This window comes from Polyergus mexicanus, unplaced genomic scaffold (genome assembly GCF_030449975.1).
Source record: "Polyergus mexicanus isolate NDT 795.1 unplaced genomic scaffold, iyPolMexi1.0 SCAF_27, whole genome shotgun sequence".
NCBI lineage: Eukaryota > Metazoa > Arthropoda > Insecta > Hymenoptera > Formicidae > Polyergus > Polyergus mexicanus.
The window spans coordinates 1877363-1904219 of NW_027223347.1; the positions used below are offsets into that span (position 1 = coordinate 1877363).

General features: G+C 35.9%; 1 protein-coding gene across 9 annotated transcripts in view; it reads left to right on the plus strand.

The window, feature by feature from the left end:
• Window positions 1-26857, plus strand: part of LOC138943576 (protein artichoke) — a 327808-nt gene that overhangs the window by 239451 nt on the left and 61500 nt on the right. Inside the window, exons 1-2 of one of the 9 annotated variants that reach the window (XM_070314514.1) lie at window positions 8495-8985; window positions 14861-15428. The exons of 4 other annotated variants lie outside the window; for them this stretch is intronic. The gene's annotated coding sequence lies outside the window, so the exon portion shown is untranslated. Of the gene's footprint in view, window positions 1-8494; window positions 8986-13448; window positions 15429-26857 lie in introns of those variants that run through there. 4 more of the 9 variants (XM_070314516.1, XM_070314515.1, XM_070314517.1 and 1 more) reach the window with 4 other exon arrangements.

Sequence of the window (26857 nt, forward strand, 5' to 3'; positions counted from 1 at the left end):
TTTTTTTTTTTTTTAATTTTTGAAGAGGCCTCGATACGAGTCGCCAACTTTGTCATCTGTCGAAAATATTTCTAGGCATTTAGTAGTGATATTTTCTCTTCTTAGATCCTCCCCTTATGTTTGCTGCAAATGCCACTTAACCGATTCATCCGCTCTTGCAAGTACAATCGGATCCTTGGCGTTTGTAATTCGCGAGGAAACTCGGATGTGCGCTCGCACGGCTAGAAACTTAGCTTTGCGAACGACGAGAGCACGGTTCTGGGAAATTTCAAACAGTAAGTGTAGTCGGCCACGATAAGCCGCCCTTCGGGCGAGACGACCCGTTTAAGTAAAGGAACTTGGCAGATGAGGAGCCAGCGCGTTATCTACCACACGATCCGACGTAATATTACGCAGGCGCTTTCGGCTGCTTATTATTCGACGTTACGCTATATACGTAGAGCGAAGAAGTAAAATACAGAAGGGGTAGCATCGTGCGGTTTCGCCCCTTACTTTGTAGGGACGAGCGTGGAGCTCTCTCGAGGTGAAGGATTAAAATACGACTTTCGAATACGTAAACGAAGCATTAAAAAATAAAATTATCTCTCTTATCTTATATTTACTCATCCAGATGTAAAACTAACAAACGAATAGACCTATAAAAATTTACATATAGAAATTGGAGATTGACAAGTAGAGGAGACAAGCGGGATTATCCGTAAGAATTCTTGAAATTTTACTCTCGACTTTGTTATTAAACTCCACACGGAACGATTTCGTTACAAAAGTAGAGGAAGTACGGCTCGAACTGCCACAGGACTTTTAAGATCCACTCGGTAATCTGGTCGAGCGACGAAAAGTATCTCGTACGATACGCGAGGCAAGTAACAACGTGATAAAGGATACGTGAGACGACGATAAAAGCGTGCGAAGTGGACGACAGGAAGAATGCGACGTATCATTAAACTCGAGAGCGAAATCGTGCTTATCGTTCTTTCGGACGCGCGTCCGAACAATGATCGACCGTCGTCGAAAAATTAAACAAGCTTTTCAATGACGAAGGAAATTCTAACGCTTTTAATATCTTACTTTATGTCCCGTTAACTGCCTGTTTTTACAGCGGCTTGCAATTTGATACGTGTAAAACGACGCGTGAAAGCATGACCTACTTGAAATGACAGCTTTGCGCATCATCCCCGTACGTTACGACGTAGTATTTGATAGATGACCGGTACATTAGCAACAAATTTTTCACGGAGCTCTTGGACCTGGTACGTTACCTATCATAATGTTACGGGAACGAGATTCAAGCCGAGGTTCCCGATGCTCGGCGCGCATCGCGCCGTTACAAGGATAATAACCCGCGTCGTTTATTATCTCGTTTGGTAAGCTCTCTACATTTCGACCGACGCGGCCGATTCCTTACCGAATAAAAGAAGCCTTTACACGACTACATGGCATTAAAATGTAACGACGCTCTTACTTCCGGAGTAGCATCGTTACCTTACTTCTAGTGTTTCAAGCATTATACGTAATTGTCCGTTTCATTGTTCGTTGGTGGGAAATGAAAATGGACTTCTTTCGCGATGATACTCTGTGCGGTATAAATGAATTATATTAGAGGGAGGAGAAGGGATCGCGTATAATTCTTTTTATAATGGCGGTTTTATTTAAGACGCGCTCACACAAAGCTCTCTTAGATATACGACATTTTTCTGAGTGTCTATTGTATTTTCTCTATTGTAATTAACTTACGAGCATTTAAATTATTCATATGGGACATATAAAATTATCGATGAATTTGAAGATTGATAAATTAGGTTTAATTGTAAAGCCAGGAAAATCAATTCACGTAATCGAGAATTGATTGGATTGGACACGTAAATCGACACGTTCTTTTAGCATGACAAGCGAGCTTTCGGCGTGACGTTCCGTTCGACGACACATAATGTTACGTCAATATTCAACGGGGTGTCTTGCCTACGAGATACGATTGGCAGGGATGAGATCGGTGAAATTTCATCGGTCTGATTTAAACGAACGGTGAAATGCATTCATGAAGTAGCTTGCGAAAATATTGTGCGAGTTAATATTCGCTTTGTAGTACGTACGCACTACGATTTTGCATACTGACGGTTAACAAAACGGGGCTAAACAATCGCTGCTCTTTCCTCGCACGTTCGCAACATTTACAATGGCTCGCAATTATCGACAACAAGTTTGGCGATACTGGGGGCTCGATAGTTATGTAGGACAGCCGGGGCAATAGAATCTCCATATGTCAACTCGTTGTGCCGGGATCATTCTAAGACGAAAAGTTCGAATAAAACGTGTGGATCGAATTTACAACAATATTTATATAAAGTTATAGATAATCTCTTTAAAAATCGTCTGCAACTGCAACTCTGTTTGAAAGCTTACATATGAATTTAAATGAATCTGTTAGATTAACCTTATATTTTTAAATGTCATCTTAATAACTGTTCATTAATTCAACTTTGAACTCTTTTACATAATCTTTGCAAATTGGATCTATTTTTATTTCAAAGTTCCAAGATACAGAAATTTCAAAAAATCGTGTAATCGATTATTTAGTCGTTCGCTATATTCAGTCTAACTTTAAATGATCGATCGCAAAGAATTTATATAGTAACGGTATGTATGTATCGATTTTATATACGTTTTAACGTTAATATTTGATTTAATTGTACATTTCGGATAAAACTGTATAACATGATTTTCTACTTTTCTCACTTTAACGTCATTGAGCGAATACTTAAGTAATTACGAATGCCCCTGTCCGATCGATCCTTATTTCTTTCATTACTCCTGTTTTCCCAAGGGAATCGGACATTATATAAAAGTGAGAAAAAATGGGGAGAAAAGAGCGCGAGCCCGAACAATGCAGCACGCGTCATCGGTCGTTGGTGTGAAAATGCTCGTGAACGCGCGAACGTGGAAAACGATCGTTCGGTCCGAACACTGTCGGGTCCGTTTCTCCATCGTTTTCCTATGATCGTTTTTAACGCACCCTCTCTCGCTGTACCACCGACGTCGACGCGCCCATCGCTCCCCATCGCTCCTAGCGAGAATTGTCACGTCGCGCGCGCGCGCGCGAGAGCTTTCGGATTTATAGATACGTTTAATATATGTTCTCGTTCATTGTGCTATTCATCGCCCGACGTAAATAACAACCGTGCGAGCCACCCGTGATATCCGGGTTAGACAATGGCGGGGAGAGGAAAATGTGGGCGAGTGCCGAGAGATGCATCCCTCTACCCCTCGTTCCCTCATTCGACCTTACAACCCTCCGATATTCCACGATTCCACGTTTCCATTCTTTCCATTCGCCGTACGTTCGCCGGTGTGCAATCGTATTTCACCCGATGTCCGGTACTTCCGGCCGAATGAGCCCGTGGCCGCTCCCGGCGGGCCGGTGGCATAAGTTTTTGCGTGTACTTGACGCATACGTGACTGCGACGGGCACGAAGACGGGAAAAAGTCAGGCTCGCTTAATACTGCGAGAGATAAGCGTGAAATGCCGCCTGTGCAATCCCCCAGGGGCGACGGATGTTTGCTTTTGTAACTTTCGAACGAATCCTCTCTGCCCCGCGCACCGCCAGTAATAATTTCCTTGATTGTGTCAAGAGCGCGATGTAATATTTTTATATGGTTTACGGCTTTACGTCGATTCTCAATCCTGTCACGCTGAAGCACAAAAGAGCGTTTTGTAAAAAGATCAACGATCTTTGTGTTGCCGTAAATAAGCTATAAACGAACGAACGAAGGTATACAAACCAACGACAAAGATGTTATTGCATTTTCTTTATAAAGAGCTCTTTTTAACCGAAAAGAAAAATTTCGTCCACAATATTTTATATATTTATTATATTTTTTATATTTTTATATTTTATATTTATATACGGCAACATAATCCAATGGATAAAATTCTTTTCGTCATTTTTCACTTTACTTTCACTATTTTTCTTAATAATACAAATACGCATGATACATACGGTCATCGACTATTTTATACACGGAAAAAAAAATTTTCGCTACCATAGCTAATCATGGTTTGCAAAATAAATTTCTAAACTGCAGCAGAACAATTTGCAGTTGCACCTAATAAATAAATATCACAGCTAAGATGTTCGCTGTCCATATACTACGACTGAAATCTAGTTACCACGCGCAGTTTTTAGCACGGCAGCTAATTTTTTTTTTTCCGTGTAGGAATGCAGAATAATAATCATTATCATCAGCTTTCATCGATGCTTTAATAATTCCAACTATTATTATTTGCAATTTCGGATTAATATAACAAATGTTGTATTAGCATATTAATGGAATTAATAAATCCGCTATAATATTTATGAAGATTTATATTTTCCAAATATGTGCGAGACGCACATCATTGATATTAATATCTCTCTAACACCAACTAAAGATGTTAGAATCCTCTTCAAACTTAAACGCCTGCTGTACGAATTTCCTTTTCGGCACTAAAGACGTTGGGAATCGAATGAGAGTACGGAAATTGGCCACCGACCTAATCTCAGCCAACCTTTTCAGTCAACCCGCGTTTCACGGAAAATTCGTCCAGGGAACTCACCGACGTTCTTGTCTTTGATAGTTCACGGCGCGTATTTCCACGTCGACGGGCTACACGACGGAGAAAGAGGGGCCCTGTATATACATACATACTATATATGTTTCGTACGCCAGAAAGTGTCTGCCTTGCAATGCTTCCTAAAAGCTTCCACCTCATTCGTCCCGATGTGAGCAAACCCTTGTGTATCGAGAAGGGTGAGATGGTAGCCAAAAATCTCGAGGAGAGAGCATCGGCCGCGTCGGATTTTTCTATCGGCTGCGGTTGAAGCGAAAGGAACACTTTGAAATGCTCGGAACATTTTTGGAATAATAACGCCGCGACGCGTACGGAATACAAAGCGTCTCGCGAACAAGACCGTGTCCGTGTAATAAAGATCAAGATACGGGTAGAATCTCTCATACCGGAAACAAATATTGTGTAATTCGAAGAAAATCGATATTCACACACAAAAGTAAAAAAAGCCTGGGTAAAAAGAATTATGTTTCCAGCTCTCGTCTTTTTATTACATTACTAATTGAGTTATTTAATCTAGGCTACCTATAGAGTTGGGTTAATTAGGAAAACAATCTAGCTCTAATTTTGCTTCTATTTTCCTAAACAAATATCTCATTTCATTGTCTAAATCAAGCATTTTTTTTTACTTAGAATATCTTTGATATTTTATTTTCTAATTAACACTTTTAATTCCGTTTATCTTTCTATTACTAAAGCTAATAGAGATTAAGAGAGAATAAAGCGCGAGTATAATACTAGTGGACTAAAGAAATTAAAAGTCTCGAAATTGAGAGGATCTACTGATCGTGAGTGCAACATTATAAAATAACGTGAAAAGTTTTTAGTTAAATTCATTAAGATTAGAATCGGATCTAAAGCATCGTTTTGAAAAATTTCAATCATCATTTCCAAATTTTGCTAAGATGGAATTTTATAAAACTGTGTTTAGAAATGTTAAATATTTGAAATGTTTAAAAATGAATCTATGAATTAATCAAGTTTGATCTAAAATGCAGCAACTGTTAATAAAATAATTGTTTGATTAAAATTAATATTTTTTGTAATAATTTACCACTTTGACAATCTGAATATATTGTAATTTAATCAAAATGCTTGTTTATGTAATAAAACTGAGTTTATATAATGAGAGAGAAAAAGAAAGATGATAATTACTATGCTCTCTAGATTAGTTAGAAACATAAATGTGAAAAAAAAATTTATTTGAAATCATAGTAAGTATTTCGTAGGATTCAAGTAAACTTTTATCGAGAAAACTTATTTAAATTGAGAAGAGGGCTCATATTAATTAAAAATCTTCAATCAAAATATAATTATCGATATACTTATTTTTCTCATGCAATATATCTACAGTAGACAGGACGTTGTTGCTTTCCAAATCCTGAAACTGAACTTGTACGTCTTTTAAAAGATTTTTCGTAATATCGTCCATTCCTGTTGGCTCATTTTGAACTACCCTCATGAACCGAGCCAAATTGGTATGTTGAGTGGAAAACTCAATCTGCGTTATCGAATTTCATGAGATATTTCACACAAATCATTTTATGATTGCGCATTGATCGTATGTCTATGAACTGCGAAAAAATAAATTGTGATCCGAAAAAAAGGATAAAAGATTATCAAAGCGATTTCTTATACACACGCTTTTTTCTACATTCTTGCTTAATGATATTTATTATCCGTATGAGTTTTTCATAATTTCTATTTTTTAGCGTTTCTAATTATTTTTATTTTAATATGCGCAAGTTTTGCCAATAGATTCTAACGTGATTATGATTTTGCGCTTACAACTTTATAAACTATAAATTGTTGAAATTAATGTTAGAAATAAAACATGTATCTATGATAATAATCAATTCTTACAAGTTTATTGTAGATTATGATTCCAAAAATATTCTATTCACGAACTTTTCTAAAGTTCTCAAAGCTATTGAACAGCTATTAAAGATTATATAGCAATATGAAAATCTTACACGTGAATGAATATTCTTTATCCTAATAAGGAAAACTTCCGAATTTCCAAACAATTTGAATTAGTATCTCTTTCGAGAAGCAATTTTTGTCTCAATTTATTTTTGTGTGTAATTAAAAATTGAGTATAGATAAAAATTTATTTATTTTACTAATAAAAAATTACTTTCTACAAAATAAACAAAATATTGTATTTATTTTAAATGTTTGATATATACTACTAACACTTTTTCTCTTTACGCTATAAAAATATGACAATAAAACAGTGAATCAAAATAACAAAATTATCAATAATTATTAGAATATCAGAAAATTATTGCTACAATTTATTTAATGAAAAAAAGATTATTTTAAAGTATATAATTATATTATAATACTTGTATGAAAAAAGAGAGAAAGAAGAGAAGCATAGAGAAACGATCATAATTTTAATTGTCATTTACCACCGGTTATTTACTTGCGCATTTATTCTCGCGCGAGGATTACACCCTTAATACTGAGATATCAAGAGATAGACAATTTATTCACTCACGATTTGAAACATATACAGTATGACTGCAGGACTGCAATGCAGGATATTTGTATTAATTGCATGGAAATGTTGCTACAAAATATTGTACAATAATTAAGTAAATGCAAAACAATATTCACAGAAGCAGATAAAAATGTTTAAAATTCTAGACTCTAAACTGATTGTTTAAAGTTTCTTATCTAATAATCTGTAAACAAATTTTTAAAATTAGAAAAATGGAAAAACATATAATAATATAAACTAATATATAATATAAATATAAAATATAAATTAAATAATATTGTTTTTATTATGGGCACAATATTGCAAAAATAAAGAATATTTTATGATAACTTTTTGCTAAAAAATAAATTGAATTCAAAACGTAAAATATCAAGCCGAATTAAAATCACTCTTGAGCATTAAAAGAAGCCTTTTCTAAAAGAATAAACATTCGTATATATATTTTATCAAAAGTCCCTGTATGAAATTTGTCACCATCCCAAGTTTTACGCGACACGAGCGCAATCAAAGAACGAGCTTCTTTCAAAAGATATCTTCCGGCGGTAATCGCGACGTTCCGTGATACAAATAATCCTTTTGCGTTCACGCGGTAGTCTATGCGCGCCCGAGCATGTTACCGTTGAAGAGGCGCATAAAATAAAAAGGATGAACCGCGCGAGACTCGTATGAGAGAGCGAGCCGAGAGAGATGATCGCGAAATGCGTCTAAAGAGCGAGTCTGGTGGAGAAAAAAATGGTGCATATAAGGTGCAGGAAGCGGAGGGTGCAAACCGTTAGATACGCATGAGAAGAATGAAACGCGAGAGAAAGCGAGAGCGAATGGAAGGATGGAGGAAGTAGAGAAGGGTTGTATAAAGAAAGGGGTGAAGAAGTAAAAAGAGAGAGATCGAGATATAGAGAGGTTTACCGCACGTTTACCAACTCTCTTTCTCTCGCAGTTATCCGAACGATCATCCTTGTCCGCTCTCTATCTCTTTCTAGTCACGTTTTCTCCTCTCACCCCTTTCTTGTTCCTACTTCCGTCCTTTTTTTTCCTCCTCTCCCAGGTACTTTGGGCATTCGCGTTTCTTCGTCGCCCTTTGGCTGCCGATAACTCTTTCTTTTTCACATTCCCGAACGCGATGCTTTCGCTCCTTCTCCGTCTGATGCACCTTCTCTCTAACCGCATCCGTCTCCGTTCCCTCGCATCGTCGCGCTCTCCCTCTCCATCTTTCTCTCTTCCTCACCTTGCATCTTGCTCTCGCTCTCTCCATCCCTTGTACTCAGGGTCGACTCTCTCTCCCACCCATCGAACGCGGTACTACATCCCTCTCGGTCCCGCGTCTCCCACGCTTCCACCACTCCCATATCTCGACATGGTGCGAGCTCGCAGTCCGCCGGCGACTCTTGAATAAGAGCGACGGGTTCACAGCTCCCGAGTGTGCAGCGGGTGTCACGTTTCCGTAGACGGAAATAAACATATGTCGCGCGTGGCATCGGTGTCACAGGGCGATCCTCGTGCGTGCGTGCGTGTATATTGCGCGACGTGTGTACGATATCCGGCGGTCGCTTGCATTTGCTCCGACTCGCCAGGATGCAGTGCGCTTCGTCGGAATGCGAACTAAATTTCTGCGTGAGTTCTTGAATGAGAATTATCCGCAGAGTGAAGGGGTGATGGGGTAACGATGGGGTTTCTCATTAGATCGAGCGCGAGAATAACGAAGCAACAGCGAAATTTTCGCGGCTCAACTGAATGGCGGCTGATTTTGCTGGCGCAAAATTAAAGTCGATGGACGAGGGAGAAAAGAGGGAGAAGGAGAGAAACGGACATGTCACGATTTTATTCTAATTATTCATTCGAAAATTTATTTTTTCTGTCAAGGAGGAAAATTTTTCGCGTATGTTTCACTATATATATATATATATATTTCTAGAATACAAATACGCGAACATCATTATGCATTAATAATACACTATATATATCAATAGTAATTATTAATATATAATGATGTTCGCGTATTCGTATTCTAGAAATTCTTGAAAAACCATCGTGATACAATTGTGAATTTTGTATACGTAGACGAAGCATCCGATCTCCTTTTTACTATGCGTCATTAAAGTTTATACACGCAAGAAAGCTAAATTTCTTTCACCGTAAGTTTTAATGGAATTGGATATTGCATCGGGTTGCGCGAAGAAAGGCAAAGTTCACCATAAATGGAGATACAATAGAGTAAGATGTGACTAGATTTCACTGAGTAGAGATTACATGGAACTGCAAGCTACTCGGCAAGTCAGCGTCGAGAATATCAAGCGTCATGTACATTAAAGAGGGTAGATTCGAAAACTATAACAAAATAAATTAATAATTTCTGTCAATTTTATGCTAACGTGTAATTTCAAATTATATATCTACACAAAACATGCATTTAACAGCACGAATATAATTATCTCTGACGACAAGTTCGATACAAAGTTCGATAGAAGCAATGCAAAATATAGATTATTCAAGTAAACGCAATTAAAAGATGTATCGTAAGAATGTTTCTACCAAAATGATCCGATAAAATTGCGTGAAATATTCAAAGTTTCATAAATGAACCGTGACAGTTCTATAATTTCGTGTTGATCGCGAGTTTACTTTAACACCCGGCATTTCATGGGTATTACGCGTTTCAACGCAATCGCGAGTAACTGAATTGTGTACGGCTGTATATGTATACGTCGACGTGCGTATGTGAGACATGTTAATCGATCCGATAACGTGAAAAATTAAAGCATGGGTTCCCGGGTCCTGTCATGCGATAAAAACATCCTGTATCGTTGACTCCAATTATACGGCGACTTGCGTGTAAATCGACAAGATAAACTTACGACGGTCCCTGCTAGGTCTGGCTAGAGGAAGTTCTGGAATTAGAGCGTCGTAAAAACTTTAATCAGTGCCGACGTTTATAAAATCCGGGGCGCGCGAGACACGCGCTACGGCTAAAACAATATTCAAATATTTTGTCGGCCTCATTCCCATTATAACGGCGATTTTATCGATGCGATACCTACAGTAGCATATAAATATGCATACGCATTGTTTGCATGGTACATCGCAACGCACGGCGAACGATCTTTGTGTCGTTACAGAAAAAAAAATGCAGAGACAAAAAGAGAACTTATATATGACAACAGCACGCAAAATACGACCGAGTATATTTTGAAACGAAGCATCGAAATGCATATCTGATCCGACTAAAAATATTTACCGATACAGTATTAAACATATTCAAACGAATATTTGTCTGAAAACTTCTGTTAACATAGAAGTAGAGACATGCACCATTATGTATAAAATACTCGCGATACATTTTCTTATTTTAAGGGAAAGATTTTGTTTTCTACGTATTACATATACTCCGCTAAATTTAGAATTATTTAACGATCGCGAAAATATCTCTCAAATATTTTTATACAACTGCGTTTGCGATCAAGCTCGATTATCTCAAAATAATTTGGATCGTTTTAACATTGAATTAGTTATTTATATATTTTATCATTATTATATCTATTATATCGATTTATTAAAAATGGCGATTGAATATTCTGAAAATGTGTACGCTAGAAAAATGGAGTAGAATATGTATGTGTATCTCTGATCTCACTGCTTCAGTTACCACGAAGTGTTCAGTTATACGAGTATCAATATTTTGACGCGTTTCGCCTTCATTACAGTGAAGTTCCTGTCGTTGTTAAATTTACGTACCTATATCATAAACATTTACGCACACTGGTTGCATTGTAAACGCACTGACGTTTATCTTTTTCGTGGAAGCATCGCGCGTCACTACAACGTAGTTGAACTTGAACCTAGGTTATTCGATGATTAAGGACACTGCTGTAACAGCAATGTCCTTAAGCCTCTTAAACAAGGTATTGACGAAACTAAACTCTTTTCACCAATATTTTTTCATACAAATATCGCCTGTGAAATAATATATATTGTAGTAAATAAAACATTCATGAATTCGAGAATGTCAATAAACCATTTTTTTTGTTTGCGTAATGATGTTTAATAGAGACGATACATATCGATTTGCTGGGCGTGATTATATTAACATTATTTGTCAAGTTCAAATAAAATTATCCGATAATTGCATTCTGTTGATAATTAAACGGTATATGGTATTAAATCACAATGAATTTCTACACAATGTATATTCTATTGTGATCATGAATCTTATTACGATGAAAAATAATAAATACTTCTCAACAAGAGTTTTTGTAATATTAAACTTATAAAAGTTTGGATCTTTTACAGTGTATCTTGTGAAAAGTTTAACAGTTTTTAATTCAATTTTGCATGAAGCTACATATTAAATTTATTGAAAAAATATAAATTTTATATATAGTCATTTATTTTAAAATCTTAATTAATATATGGATTTCTCCGCACTTATATGTCTAATTAAACGAATGTAACTCCAGATTATATACTGCAAATAAAATTCCAAATATTTGAATATAAATCTTAGATTCCCATTTAAATAATTTATTAATGTTAATATAATCATAGTTAATACACGCTGATATAGATTCTGAAATGCAACTTAATTTTTAATATATGGCGGATTTATACATAAGCGGATTTTACCGAAAAATGATTTTTAACATTTCTTTGTGATATGTTATTCACTACACGTAGTAAATGCATATAATTCTGTATTGTTTTTAGTAATTATTATCACAGTTCCTATCATATTCAAACATAAATGGTACGCATTCGTATATATATGTCTTGAAGGGGGATAATAGTTTGCCGATACTGTTCGTTAGCTTTCTGAAGTTCAGTTTCAACTTTATACCGAATCTGACATCGCATCTGCATCCGATAGTCGCGTCAAAACAAATTAAAATCTTAATATCGCTGCGCTATCCGCGAACCATTATCCCTCGCTCGCTTATAAATCGATTTGCCTATCGATTTTATCAAACGTCGGTGTTATGTCTCGAAAGCGAAAAATTAGTAAGGGCCGTTAAACTACTCACGATGTTCATAAATCGACGCGGTTTATCGTAAGGCTATACTATATAAGCGCACACTTTGTTCGCTCCCCGGTATCTAGCTCGTAACGGCGCCTTAATGAAGTCGTAAAAGAGCGACCAAGTATGCAGGCGGTCCCTCTCGAGCGCAGTTTTATAGTTTCGATCGGATCGTCGATTGCCGGAAGTGCATTATTTTGTCTCGCGTTAATGTCGAGTATAACCGAGCACCTATACATTTTATTGAGTATCAGTCGTATTGAATATACGAAGTGAATATAATCGTGCGAGAAAATATAACTATATACATTACATACATGTAGAACAAATCGATACGCATGGTTGATCGTATTTTCGCATGATCAATTTTTCATGAATTTTTCTCGCTTTCGTAAGGTGAAGCGCGCGTTATAATCTGAGATGAAATGAGACGAAAATATAAAACGATAATAAAGCATAATTTGACAAATGAAAAATCTCTATCGAAATATTTTGTAAAATTCAACGAATACATCGTAAGAGTTTATACGTTGTTTACTAAATCTCTTGACATTATTTCAATGATTTCTTTTTCCAAAAATTTACAGATTATTTGTATTTTTCTCTTACAACATTGTACGCGGATATAGAATGCAATATGTATTTTTATTAAGCGATACGCCAATTAATATAACGATTTTGTTTATGAATACATATATCCATAAATTACAAAAATTTGAAATTAAAGCGGATAGAATTCATGGCGCACCAACTCCACGATTTTATGGATTCGTGAATAGACCCGATATGCTCGCACTGAGCAATCATGTACCATAGCTTTGTTTATATAATCATACTACTCAACCATGAATCATGCAAAGAGAGACGCCCTGACGAATTTTCCCTTCCCCCTATCAATATACATATGAATTGCGTATAATCCGCCACAATGCAAATTCATGCTATGATGGCGAATATTCAAGCGGCGGAGTCTCTCTTAGCTTTCAGTGTTATCGCTTTGATGGTTTTAATGGTAATTGCAATTGAATTAGAACATTTTAATTGAATACCTATTACACACGTAAAAGTAGATTATCGTGTTTTAATCGAAATCGATATTAAAAGACAAAATAAAAAATTGACATTTCACACTGTTTTTTTTTTTTTTTTTTTTTTTTTTTTTTTTTTTTTTTTTTTATCATCTAATATACAAAATCTAATATATCTAATATATTATATGAGATATTTAAGAGCTTATATTACATTACAAAAATATTTAAAAGATTTATTTATTTTAACGGCTAAAAAACTTTTATTTTAGATGCTTATTTCATACAATTTTAATATACGCATTCTCATGTATACAGGATTCATCTATACCATTATGCTTTTACGTAAGTCTATATACCATCTTTTAATAATCAATACACATTCTCGAAATTGAAGAATGTATATGCATTCCATCACGGTTGTCTCGGAAAGGTTGTATATATAAACGGAATGGAAAGAACATACGGACATTGATGAAAATAACTTTCCAAGGCTCTTCGACGCGGACTTTTGTGCGCGCGTATACGTGCGCGCTATTTGCACAATCGAGGTAATGCAAGAGGACCCCTGACGAGTTTCCCCGCGCTTTGTCGGCCGCGTCCGTATGCACCGCGTATAATTCACGCCCGATGTAAATGCGCGCAGTTTGCCGCAGACAATCGCGTAACGAAGTAGCCAACACGATATATACGAATCGCTACGGCGGCGCCGTATGATAACGCCCGACTGTTTCCGACGTGGCGTAGCTTCCACAGACTGCTGGGAGAATCCGTGACCGAAAAGTCCGGCCCGAGCATCGCATGAACTTCAATTAGCGACCAGCGGCAATTAACAGAGTACACGAGGCTCTCTCGCTTACCGCACCGAAAATTCTCTCGTGCAACGTGAGATGCGGTTGTAAGGCGCCCCACGCAAATTAATGGTTTGCTCTTTTCCTTCCTTTTTCTTTCGTTCCTATATTTTATTCTCTCTCTCTCTCTCTCTCTCTCTCTCTCTCTCTCTCTCTCTTTCTTTCTTTCTATTCTCTCAAAAGCTCATTTTCGCGTTGGATCATGAGGCTTTTTCGCCGCCGTTTCGATGAGTACGATCCTAAAGTGTAAAAAGAAGGGAAAAGCAAAAGCTGTTTTCTCGTACAGTTAATATTGAATGCCAGGCAAGAGCAAACGCGTGTTGTTGCTGTAGAAAGTTTAGCTTTTTTTGAAAAAATTTCATCAGCGTGAAATAAAGAAATAAATATATATTTTATAAGGTTTGATAAACGCTGTTATGTTATTATGAAAAAATCAGTTGCAGAATCTTTTACGATATTAATGTCCTAAAAGAATGTTTTATTTTTACCTGTGTAAAGTTGGTCGAAATTATCTTAAATGTAATCGAAAATGCTTTTTAAATTCTTATCAGTAGGAAAAACATGTTTTTTTTTATACGTGCGTGACAATTGATTATGTGTAGAGATTGCAAGGATGCTTGTTCTTAAAACAAACTGCAATTAATAATTAATAACAATGCTCGTTTACCGATTCGTAAATTGATCATTTCAAATTAATAAGTTTTTATTTCCTCCTCGATATAAACATTGCTCATTCGGTCTCTTCCGCTTCTGCTAGCGATAAATGACAGCAAATTCGTTCGTAGTTCGGTTAAATACGCGGAAATAGGATCGATTGACTGACTTGATACCTCGATTTCGTCGATAAGACTACCAGCGGTTTGCAGAAATACCTAGAAGATACTTGAGGGCGCTTATCACACAAACTCTCCAAACACAACAGATATATCCGCAGTAAGTACCTGTCATAGTGGGCGTTACAACGATTGACATATACGATGACAGTCTCGTGCGACAACACACCGATATCCATTAATCCTCGCTGAGGGAAATGCACACATTCGTGGCTACGCTGTAAACCGAAAACGTAAACGGAGGACTGGCCTGAGAGTGTGTTCTTGCGTTTTCGAGTATCGTCGAGACGGACTTGTCTTGACCTCGTTAAAAATCGCTCGTGTGTCCGTTTCGGGGTTGCTGAGAGGTCGACAAAGAGAGTGTCCTACGCGACGCGATAATTCGACGTGATCGTGCCGGCCGAATGGAGTAATTGTCGACGGAGGAAACAGAAGAGTGATGACACGTCGAGGTACGGTTCATCTCGACGTGCATGTGCACGTGTGACTTGGCAGTGCCGAAGTGTGAGAGAAAATTAGGAATCGTGTAGGAATCGTAACGTAACTTGACTCTTGGCTTGGCTTGGCAAACGGACTTCAACGTTGCGATTCGTATGCATAGGTAAGTTATTAATTTTTGAACGACGATTCTGTTTATTTCTTGCTTATTTATGTAAAGAATTGAAACTTTTATTTCTTGCATGATTTCTTGATCAAACTTGTTGGATATACCATATGAGGGTTCTGAGTTTCTGCTGAATTCAAATTTCTGAATTCGAGAAAATAAAACCGAAAGAGAAATAATCACGAGAATGAATAAAAGATATACAACCAAATCTGAATAATACTATGAGAAAACTGAAAATGTAATTTTTTCTTAACGTATAATAGATACGAGTAAAATTTTTATTGGAAGATTATGCATATATAATTCATGCTATAGTAACCCACTTACGAAACTACGCAGCTACATTACGCGTAAGTTTGAATTAATTCAAGTTGATGCATACGAAGTTATGACTTTTTTGGTAGAAAATCTGCGAAACTTTATAATACCTATACGTTATATAATACATATTCGTAATACGTAAAATTATATTATAAAAGTATAGAAGATAAAATTGAAAAAATTGAGGAGATTCTCTTATATACGATGTAATACGATAGCTGTAATATTAATTTCATTTTCCACAATTACAATCTTGCAGCATTACCGCTTGCGGTAAAAAGAATACAAAGGTATACAAGAAATTTGTAATTAAAATGTTTGCTCCTCTAAACAGAAATGTTTACGTATCCAATTTTTTATCAACTTCCATATGGTGCTTATAAGTACCACGTAAAAATCAGCTGAGTGCAAAATGTGTCACAACTTTAATAATCTGTCCTACAGCGGTTTTTGACGCAAACTACTTAAAACTTTTGGATCTTATGAACGCAAGAACTCAAAGAATTTTTATGAATATTCTTACAGTCTTCAGGAATTACCATTAACCCTTTTTTCTATTTTAAGTGAAATATCTCATAAAATATTAACACACACAAGCATGTGCGTGAACATACATGCTTTCTCTAGAATTTTCGTTAAAATTTAGATCGCAAAAATTAATTCAGATATTATTAAAGTACCTCGGATACTCGCGTGCATAAATCATAAAGTAATTTGTCTTTTTTATCAATCGCGACTTTTAATGACGAAAAGGCTCCTATTTAAATTATACAATTGCATCTTTGCAATGATAGATTCGAATCAACTCTCGTTAACGCGGCAATTTGGAATCACTTTTCGCGCTTTTAATAAAAATCTACGCTTCGATTTCCCGTATTTTTATTGGGCTTGATTTATAAACCAATATAAAACATTTGTATTCTTTGATCCGACAATTAATATCATCAACAATAATTTTAATCGCAATACATTCGCGTACAAATATTAGGCGAGCTGAATCGATTTTTAAATTTCGCCGAGACGATTGTACTTTTGTCTCTCCCTTTCTTTCTCTCTCTTTCTAGTCAGTTTCATCGTTATTTTCTGGAAAATACGCTTTCGCAATCTTATAATCGTTAATATGTCGCCGCGTAAAAGATATTGCACGTCATATGTGGCGAAATACAACGTGTCGCAAACGCGTTCCATGCATTAAAACTGTTTCACCAAATAAATGTAAAAGATAAAAAAAAAAGATGACTATGCACTGGTGACGCGAAAAATATAATGCAATATTGTACAACCACAAATGTCTTTTCATAAAAATGTGTTCTAATTATGTGGCTCACCATCTGCTTTCTTAACATTACTATCATTTAAAAATAATATTGCTTATAAATATCAAACATGACAGAAACCATAACATTATATAAAACAACAACGGCCATTTATACTTTAGCCATAAATCTCTTTTAACAGCGAAACTGCGTTACGCGGCGCGATGCAATTTTACTGTAATTAAAATCTTGCAGAGGATTTTTACAATATATACGTAAACACGATATTATCCTCCATGTAATCCATGACTTTAATTAATGCGACAACTCAGAGCGTAATTACTTCGGAATAATATTTTAATAATATTTTTAGTATATTCATATATGAATACAATCTCAACATGTTGAATATATAACGCTTAATATCAAAAATTTGCGCACCAGTTGCTTCTCTTAACTAAAATGCATTCTTTTTATTGCAAAAAAATATATATTTTAGAATAAGTTAAAAGGCAAGAAATATATACAAAATTTTCTTTATTAATTATAGATTAATGTTATTTTTATAGAAATATATTAAAAACACTTAGCTTAAAGCAATTAAAATTAATCAAAAGTATAGTTGAAGTTGTGCTAGGTCGAAAACTTGAAAGTATTCCCGGTAATCTCGATCTTTAAATTTTAGCTGAAAAATTTAAGATTTTATGTTGAATAGTTTCTAGATATCCGCGTACCACTATAGTTCTTTGCATCCCTTCCACTGCATAATTAATTTCGATGTGCCGCTTTAGACAACAAGTGCAATATTACAGTTTCGGAATGTACAGAATGTCTGCTTTGCGGTATTCGCGCGGTTTAACCGACACGAAAGCCGCGATCTGACGAGCAAATCCCGACCGCAAATTCGACTTGCACTTTCACAAGGGCGGATCCGGTACTTGGACCGTAATATTTGTGGCCACCGTAGAATGCGTCTGGACAACCCTTTAAAGTGCCTCTCTCTCTCTCTCTCTCTCTCTCTCTCTCTCTCTCTCTGACGATTGTCGACGCACGACGAACGAGAACCTTTTCTAGATTGACTCTCGTCCGATTTGTGTTTTCTCCTTCAACAATTCTCGTGAGCAGTTCGCCACTAAAGAATGTCATTAAAGCGATACCGGAAACTCACTCCTGAATACCGCAACTCAGATTGTTACGAAATTGCGTGGAAGTGATTTTCTCGAAACTGCATACGAAAGATAATGAGAACGACTCTGTTCATTTGTTAAGCGGAATAACCGACGAGATTATTAGAATTCTGCGCGATGTAATAGTGGCGAAGCGACAGTGTCTCTGTGAATGTATTACACTTGGTCTCAAATTCCAGAGTAATACATTTGTAAAATGATAATGTATATTATATTTAATATTAATACGATATTTTAATGTTACGATCCGGCCATTCACATTTTTCTCTTAAACATGTGCAATTTATATTATGTATTAATTTTATATATAAATCCCCCTTTTTCGCCTTGAGAGAAAGATACTTTTTACTAAAAGAATATATATATTTATAATGAAAGAGTCTGAGAAATAATTGAGCCGAATACCTCCAATAAATCGAGTCAAAACAACGACGGTTGCCGGTCTGCTGTTGACACCTGCAAGGCAAATTAATTCGCGACAGCTGACTCAGTTGTCAGTTCGATTAAATGGAGCTGGGTGGAGCTGAGTGATCGTGTAACAAATTAGATCTGACTGTGGCGACTAGTTTATAGACTGCGTGCTTGAGACTATGTAATATTGCATATGAGATATTTAAGTCATAAACTCTTATTATCGCAATATAAATATTCAATATCGCAAATCTCATTTGGACGCGTTATAGATACCTATATTCATATGCTTGTAATTTGAAATGTGTACTTGTAAAGTGAAATGCGGGTTGAATGGCGATAAAATTTTTATTTTCTCCCTCTTTATTTCTATAACGTAGACAATTTATAGACAAGCTTTTTTTATTAATTTGAAGAGAAATAAAAAAGAAATGAAAGCCTAATTTTAATTCTATCATTTTTTTTTTCACTCGTATATATTCTTATAGTTAAATATCTGTACCAAAACAATTAGTATCTTTACTGTAGAAGATTAATTATGTGTGTGAGCAGAAAACAATACGTCTACAATATTCTGTTTTAAACAAAAAGATATAATCCATGTCATTAATCAATGATGTCAACATATTAAACAAACGTTATTCGCTTACGCGCTATATTTATTTTCTTTTATAATTTTATCGAATTAATCACGTATAAAATGTTACTTACACATTATATTTTCCGAGCAATCGATATCCTTTCTTAGCAGTCAAAGCCTGTCGATAATAAAATGTGACAATTATGATTATTGTATCAATAAAAAAAAAGTTAATATATATATTATCTGTTTGTGAAAAAAGGGGAACTTTTGCATAAATTATATATATATGTGACACTTTATATTTCGCTTTTATCGTGCATGTTGTTATTTTATTTTGCCGATATAATTTAGCTATTTAAATAATCGTTGAAGTTATTTTCTACGCAATTATCATACTATTTAAATTAATTCTATTCTTTTGTTTAATGTTATTAAATCTTGCGATGAAATGTATGATTAAATTATTATAAATTTCTGTTGATACAGTTAATGGTAAAGGACGAATGAACATAAATATTTGTTTATCTACATTTCAATTAAACACGGTTACTTGGCAGCTCTGTCAAATATTTTTGCTATAATACAAAAATATCCGTTTGAGAGAAAAAGATTCAATAACATATATTTTGCTTATTATTTTAATTTATGAATTAAAAAGCAATATCAGATGATGTTCCTATATTAATCATAAATAAAAATCACGTAATTATTCTTAAGCCTATAATTAATGTTATGCACGAATCAATCAATATATATCAAGAATAATCTGAAATATAAACACAAACACTTTTTGATCTTTGATACGGATAGAAAGAGTTTCTTTTTTAATATTTCATAGTCAATTCTAGATTTAAGAATCTAACGATATCGTAAACTTTAACGATTTCGCGTCCATCATCGTCAGCCAAAGTATTTACTTTACACTAGCCGGACTTGCATGGGATAAAGGAAGGAATGAAGGAAGGAAGTACCGAAGGAAGGAAAAAAGCTAGGGAGAATGTTACGAGAGAGAAAAGGGCGATCCATCAAAATCAAAAGAGCGCCACCGCAAGCTCCAAAGGTCGTTTACTTTCTCTGCTCCTCGCAGGTACTTCGTTATTTTTCGAGACGCCTCTTATCTTTTTTTCTCTCTCTGTCCTCTCCGTTTATGTCATTATTCCTATACCTATTATATGTGACATTGGCGAAGTGACCAGATAAATGATATAACAAATAACTATGGATAAAGAGGATAGTCTTCATCTCATATCTGACTGATTGTCAGACATCTTAGATGGCTACGAAGAAAAAGAAATGCTTGAATATGCTTTCTGAAAATTGTGGAATTTAAAAAAAATATATGAGAGAGAATTGTTTTTTAGAGAATAGGTATATATATATTGCAAGTGATATTCGTCAAAATTTCCACTGATATTATATATCAATCTCGATATTGTATATCAAGACTGTGTTGAGCTGTTTACTCCGTATTACAAAGTTTTCTTGATTGAAAGCGATTCTACCGTTATATATACCGCAGATATAAAGGGGCTCTTTCCAAAAACTAGGCGGAACTAACTAGATAAGACACCTCAACATGACAAGTTTAATACACAATAATATTGTGCCGAAAACTGTCTCATGCGTTCGACTATCTCAGATCGCGTCACACTTGATATAGGTATCGCGAATTTTCACCAACCGAATGCGTGAATAATTGGAAATTCAATAACTCGACGTATGGTATAACTTGAGGTGACTGCTGTAAGCAGGATGCTGAGTAACACTATCGCCGGCAACCTGATGATGATTTAGTAGCGCGGAAGGAAATACGTACGGGAAGACTGCGGGGCGGGGCTGCGCGCGCGGGCGCGTGAATCTATTTAAGCACGACACTGAGAGAATTCACGAAGTGAAGGGTGAAGAGAGGAGAGAATAATGGATGGTATACCCGTAATGTCACGTGCAGCATGCCGAAACCACGCCGTGTCCGCACTCTCGGCTGTGTTAATCAAATGGCGTGCGTGGTAACCTACGGAAAAGGCGACCACGCGATGGCCAGGAACGACGGGATAAGAGATGGACGAGGCATAAGGCCACCCTCACATCGGCGGATACCTGTACAGAGACGCGCTAGAAATCACTGCTCGAGCGATGCAATTGTCGCATACCTGCCGCTACGCTTTGGATCGGTGCCGTGTAATTTAGCGTCCACTTTGCCGTTAATCGACGACCGATATTCCGACCGAAGATCGATTTTCAGCGCGCGAATTATCGCTGTTGTGAGCCACGCCTGCACGGGGAATCGTGTTGATGAATTCGCATTAAAATTTAACTTCAATTAGATTTGCAATAATTATGAGAATAACTACACGCGCGTCGAACGGAGTATTCGTATACGTCATACGTGCACGTATGCGGAGCATCATTCATTTGCGCGATGGAAAAATGGATGTATAGGAAATTGCACATCTCAGTTTTATATACATAGCATTCTCCAATGCATAATCTCACAAAACGGTAGAAATTATTTTTCTCATTTCTTTGTCTCACAGAGATTAATCTTATTATCTAGTAATCTAAGATATACATCAAGTAGTGTTAAATTATTCGAGAGATAAAATGCTTTTACATAAAGAATATATGCATATTTGAACTACATACTCTCGAACGCATCACAAATGCATCAAAATGCATATTTTTACTGTTTCTTTTATAAAAAATTTTCTAAAGATTTCGAGATAAATATTTATACATTCATCGAAATCTTTAGAAAAATATTTATACGTTTAATATATATATAATCGAGTATTAAAAATATATATTTATCCATTGTTGCTCTAAAGAGAAAAAAAAATTCCAAAATCATTCTTCATAATATCGATGATTTCTAGTACAATACAATTACGCGTTTTTTCTATCGATCCTGATTAATCGCACCGGACGCAATGTTTCAAGTGTCCCCACAAGCTCCAGTGAATATATCGAGAGATTGTCGTGTGTTTTGTAGGCTATCAGAACGGTCGATTGGCCCGAAGAAGCTTTGGAAAACTGCCAGCGAGTTTCCGAAGTCGTAAGCTTTAGCTGACCTCGGCTCGTCTATCCTATAGAGATGAATTTTTTTCTTTTGGGACCTTTGTCTCCCCGGGAAGTAGCTTGTGGTTGTATTCGCGCGCCGATGTGACAGATGCTCGTTTGTGTATACGCACACACGTATGATCGGTGTACGCTTGAGCTTGCATTTTACGAGCCGGCATCTTGACGGAGTGCGTGCAATGGCATCGTCAGCGTTTCTATCTCAAACAATGATAGAACCGTTGTTAAAATTGGCTCTTAACATCGCATCACATATTTATCCCTAAATTATAATTTACAATTTATCTCGATAAGAGCAACGACAACAAAATATCAAACTTGATTTTCGCGCTTTGCAGTTTATTTTTAACGATTTACATCTCTTTGACATTTATTTCAGATGACAATCGCCGAGAATCAACGAATGACTTGTCTCCGAGAGATGTTTATGAGAGAAGTAATATGAGAGATAAATTAATTTAATGATAATTAATAGAAGTTAATTATCAAATTCGATAATTCAATAAGAAAATCATTATCCTTTATATACGTCATTAACTTACTTTCTCTCATAAACATCTCTCGGAGACAAGTCATCTGTTACTTCTCGACGATTGAATCGATCGAAGCGACTTGACAATTACGAAATATTTAAACAGGTGGCCAAATGAAAATGTAACAGTTGCGCTTGAGATTGTAAGCCCTTTTCAGGAAATTACATTCCATTTATAACAGCTTCTACAATGCTTATCGTAAACGGCATTTAAATAAATTTAGACTGTCTATATTTCTCTCCATGAACTGAGAAACGACAGTCCGTCTTAATGATTTTGAAGAGGGTATCTGCGAGGATGCTTCAGATAGCTTTTAATTCAGATAACTTTTAATGAAAATTAATTTCCCCGCGCTAGAAATGCTTGTGAGCTTTATTAAGGCTGAAACGCTTACGAGATGATATTCATCGTCTGAAATGATATACAAAATGCTTTCGCGATTTAATTCATTATATTATAGAAGGCTACCGCGTTTATTATAACTTTTTATTTTACAATTAACAAAAACATTGGTATTTGAGCGATAGTACAAAAAAATCACATTGACACATTCGTCATGACGACTCTTCTCTTCGTATGAATGTTATACGATGCGCTAAATACGCATCGCGTTACGGGTCAACAAGTTTAGTCTCGAATTTCTACACCCGTCCTGTCCGCTCGAATGGCTTGTGCGATTATTTGCATAACACAATGGACATTTCGGTATTGACACTGCATAGTTTCTATTAGCGCGGGCAATATTTGAAGTTGTACAGCGCGAGCGCCTAAGTTTTGTTCGATTGATCCGATTTGTCTATTCCACTTTCATACACAGACAGAGCCTAGTTTTTTTAGAAATGTTACAAACATTTTCCATATGTCAGGAAAGATTTTTTTTTTTTTTTTTTTACAACCAATGATTTTTACAGAGTTATGTAAAAAATGTCGAATGAAAAAAAGATCCATTCGAGTTAACATGTCGAGGGAGATCTAAACAAAATGTCAGTGTTTTGATGCAATATGACAAATTAATTACAAGCTGGTAATGAAGTAATCGATAACTACAAATTAATACGTCTAACAATGCAATACATCAAAATTTCATAATGCATATAACGACAGTGTACTAGGAATCACAATTTTACGCTGTGATTTCTTGACAATGTTTAAATTAAAATTTTATAAATTACTGCATTATATATATATTGTGTCCAATATATTGTTTATGTATTTACAAGTTTTTCTTCATTACTTCTCTCAATTTATATGGTTGTCTTACACGCAATATAATAAAATCTATAAAAAAATTCACAATATATTATTATGTAAACAAATTTATTAGAAATCTTAAAATATTATTATATTAATATTAATTATATTGTATACATGGTGTCCGACATGTAAGTAGCCAAACGAAAAGTGGAGATAGATCGGGTCAACCTGAAGCGAAAAGTTCTATACCATTTTGCTAAATTCGCAATTATTATTATGTTATTAATTAAAATGTCTGAGCCAATGAGCGCGTGGAAAGCGGTAGGCCGGAATCGATAGAAATGTAAAATGGTTTACTTGTTTACTTGTGATGCCCTATCATTTCCACACCACCATGCGATAGATAGCTTGGTGCGCTTTTTTATAGTAGTTTTCCCTGTAGGCTTAATCCACTCTCAATATTTAATGTAAAAATTCGAAATGTCGTCCTCTCTCTCGTACATATAGTTATCTACCGCAAGGTGGTGTGGAAATGATAGGACATCACTGTCTTGCCGTCGAAAAAACAATTCGAGAGGACAATTATTTAATAATTATCCTCTCGAATTGTTTTTTCGACGGCAAGACAGTGACGCCCTATCATTTCCACTCTCAATATTTAATGTAAAAATTCGAAATGTTCTCTCTCTCGCACGCATAGCTATCTACGGCAAGGTGGAGTGGAAATGGTAGGGCATCACTGTCTTGCCGTCGAAAAAACAATTCGAGAGGATAATTATTTAATAATTATCCTCTCGAATTGTTTTTTCGACGGCAAGACAGTGACGCCCTATCATTTCCACTCTCAATATTTAATGTAAAAATTCGAAATGTTCTCTCTCTCGCACGCATAGCTATCTACGGCAAGGTGGAGTGGAAATGGTAGGGCATCACTGTCTTGCCGTCGAAAAAACAATTCGAGAGGATAATTATTTAATAATTATCCTCTCGAATTGTTTTTTCGACGGCAAGACAGTGACGCCCTATCATTTCCACTCTCAATATTTAATGTAAAAATTCGAAATGTTCTCTCTCTCGCACGCATAGCTATCTACGGCAAGGTGGAGTGGAAATGGTAGGGCATCACTGTCTTGCCGTCGAAAAAACAATTCGAGAGGATAATTATTTAATAATTATCCTCTCGAATTGTTTTTTCGACGGCAAGACAGTGACGCCCTATCATTTCCACTCTCAATATTTAATGTAAAAATTCGAAATGTTCTCTCTCTCGCACGCATAGCTATCTACGGCAAGGTGGAGTGGAAATGGTAGGGCATCACTGTCTTGCCGTCGAAAAAACAATTCGAGAGGATAATTATTTAATAATTATCCTCTCGAATTGTTTTTTCGACGGCAAGACAGTGACGCCCTATCATTTCCACTCTCAATATTTAATGTAAAAATTCGAAATGTTCTCTCTCTCGTACGCATAGCTATCTACGGCAAGGTGGAGTGGAAATGGTAGGGCATCACTGTCTTGCCGTCGAAAAAACAATTCGAGAGGATAATTATTTAATAATTATCCTCTCGAATTGTTTTTTCGACGGCAAGACAGTGACGCCCTATCATTTCCACTCTCAATATTTAATGTAAAAATTCGAAATGTTCTCTCTCTCGCACGCATAGCTATCTACGGCAAGGTGGAGTGGAAATGGTAGGGCATCACTGTCTTGCCGTCGAAAAAACAATTCGAGAGGATAATTATTTAATAATTATCCTCTCGAATTGTTTTTTCGACGGCAAGACAGTGACGCCCTATCATTTCCACTCTCAATATTTAATGTAAAAATTCGAAATGTTCTCTCTCTCGCACGCATAGCTATCTACGGCAAGGTGGAGTGGAAATGGTAGGGCATCACTGTCTTGCCGTCGAAAAAACAATTCGAGAGGATAATTATTTAATAATTATCCTCTCGAATTGTTTTTTCGACGGCAAGACAGTGACGCCCTATCATTTCCACTCTCAATATTTAATGTAAAAATTCGAAATGTTCTCTCTCTCGTACGCATAGCTATCTACGGCAAGGTGGAGTGGAAATGGTAGGGCATCACTGTCTTGCCGTCGAAAAAACAATTCGAGAGGATAATTATTTAATAATTATCCTCTCGAATTGTTTTTTCGACGGCAAGACAGTGACGCCCTATCATTTCCACTCTCAATATTTAATGTAAAAATTCGAAATGTTCTCTCTCTCGCACGCATAGCTATCTACGGCAAGGTGGAGTGGAAATGGTAGGGCATCACTGTCTTGCCGTCGAAAAAACAATTCGAGAGGATAATTATTTAATAATTATCCTCTCGAATTGTTTTTTCGACGGCAAGACAGTGACGCCCTATCATTTCCACTCTCAATATTTAATGTAAAAATTCGAAATGTTCTCTCTCTCGTACGCATAGCTATCTACGGCAAGGTGGAGTGGAAATGGTAGGGCATCACTGTCTTGCCGTCGAAAAAACAATTCGAGAGGATAATTATTTAATAATTATCCTCTCGAATTGTTTTTTCGACGGCAAGACAGTGACGCCCTATCATTTCCACTCTCAATATTTAATGTAAAAATTCGAAATGTTCTCTCTCTCGTACGCATAGCTATCTACGGCAAGGTGGAGTGGAAATGGTAGGGCATCACTGTCTTGCCGTCGAAAAAACAATTCGAGAGGATAATTATTAAATAATTATCCTCTCGAATTGTCTTTTCGACGGCAAGACAGTGATGCCCTATCATTTCCACACCACAATGCGAGAGATATCTTGGTGCGCTTTTTTATAGTAGTTTCCCCTGTAGGCCTAATCCACTCTCAATATTTAATTAATGTAAAAGT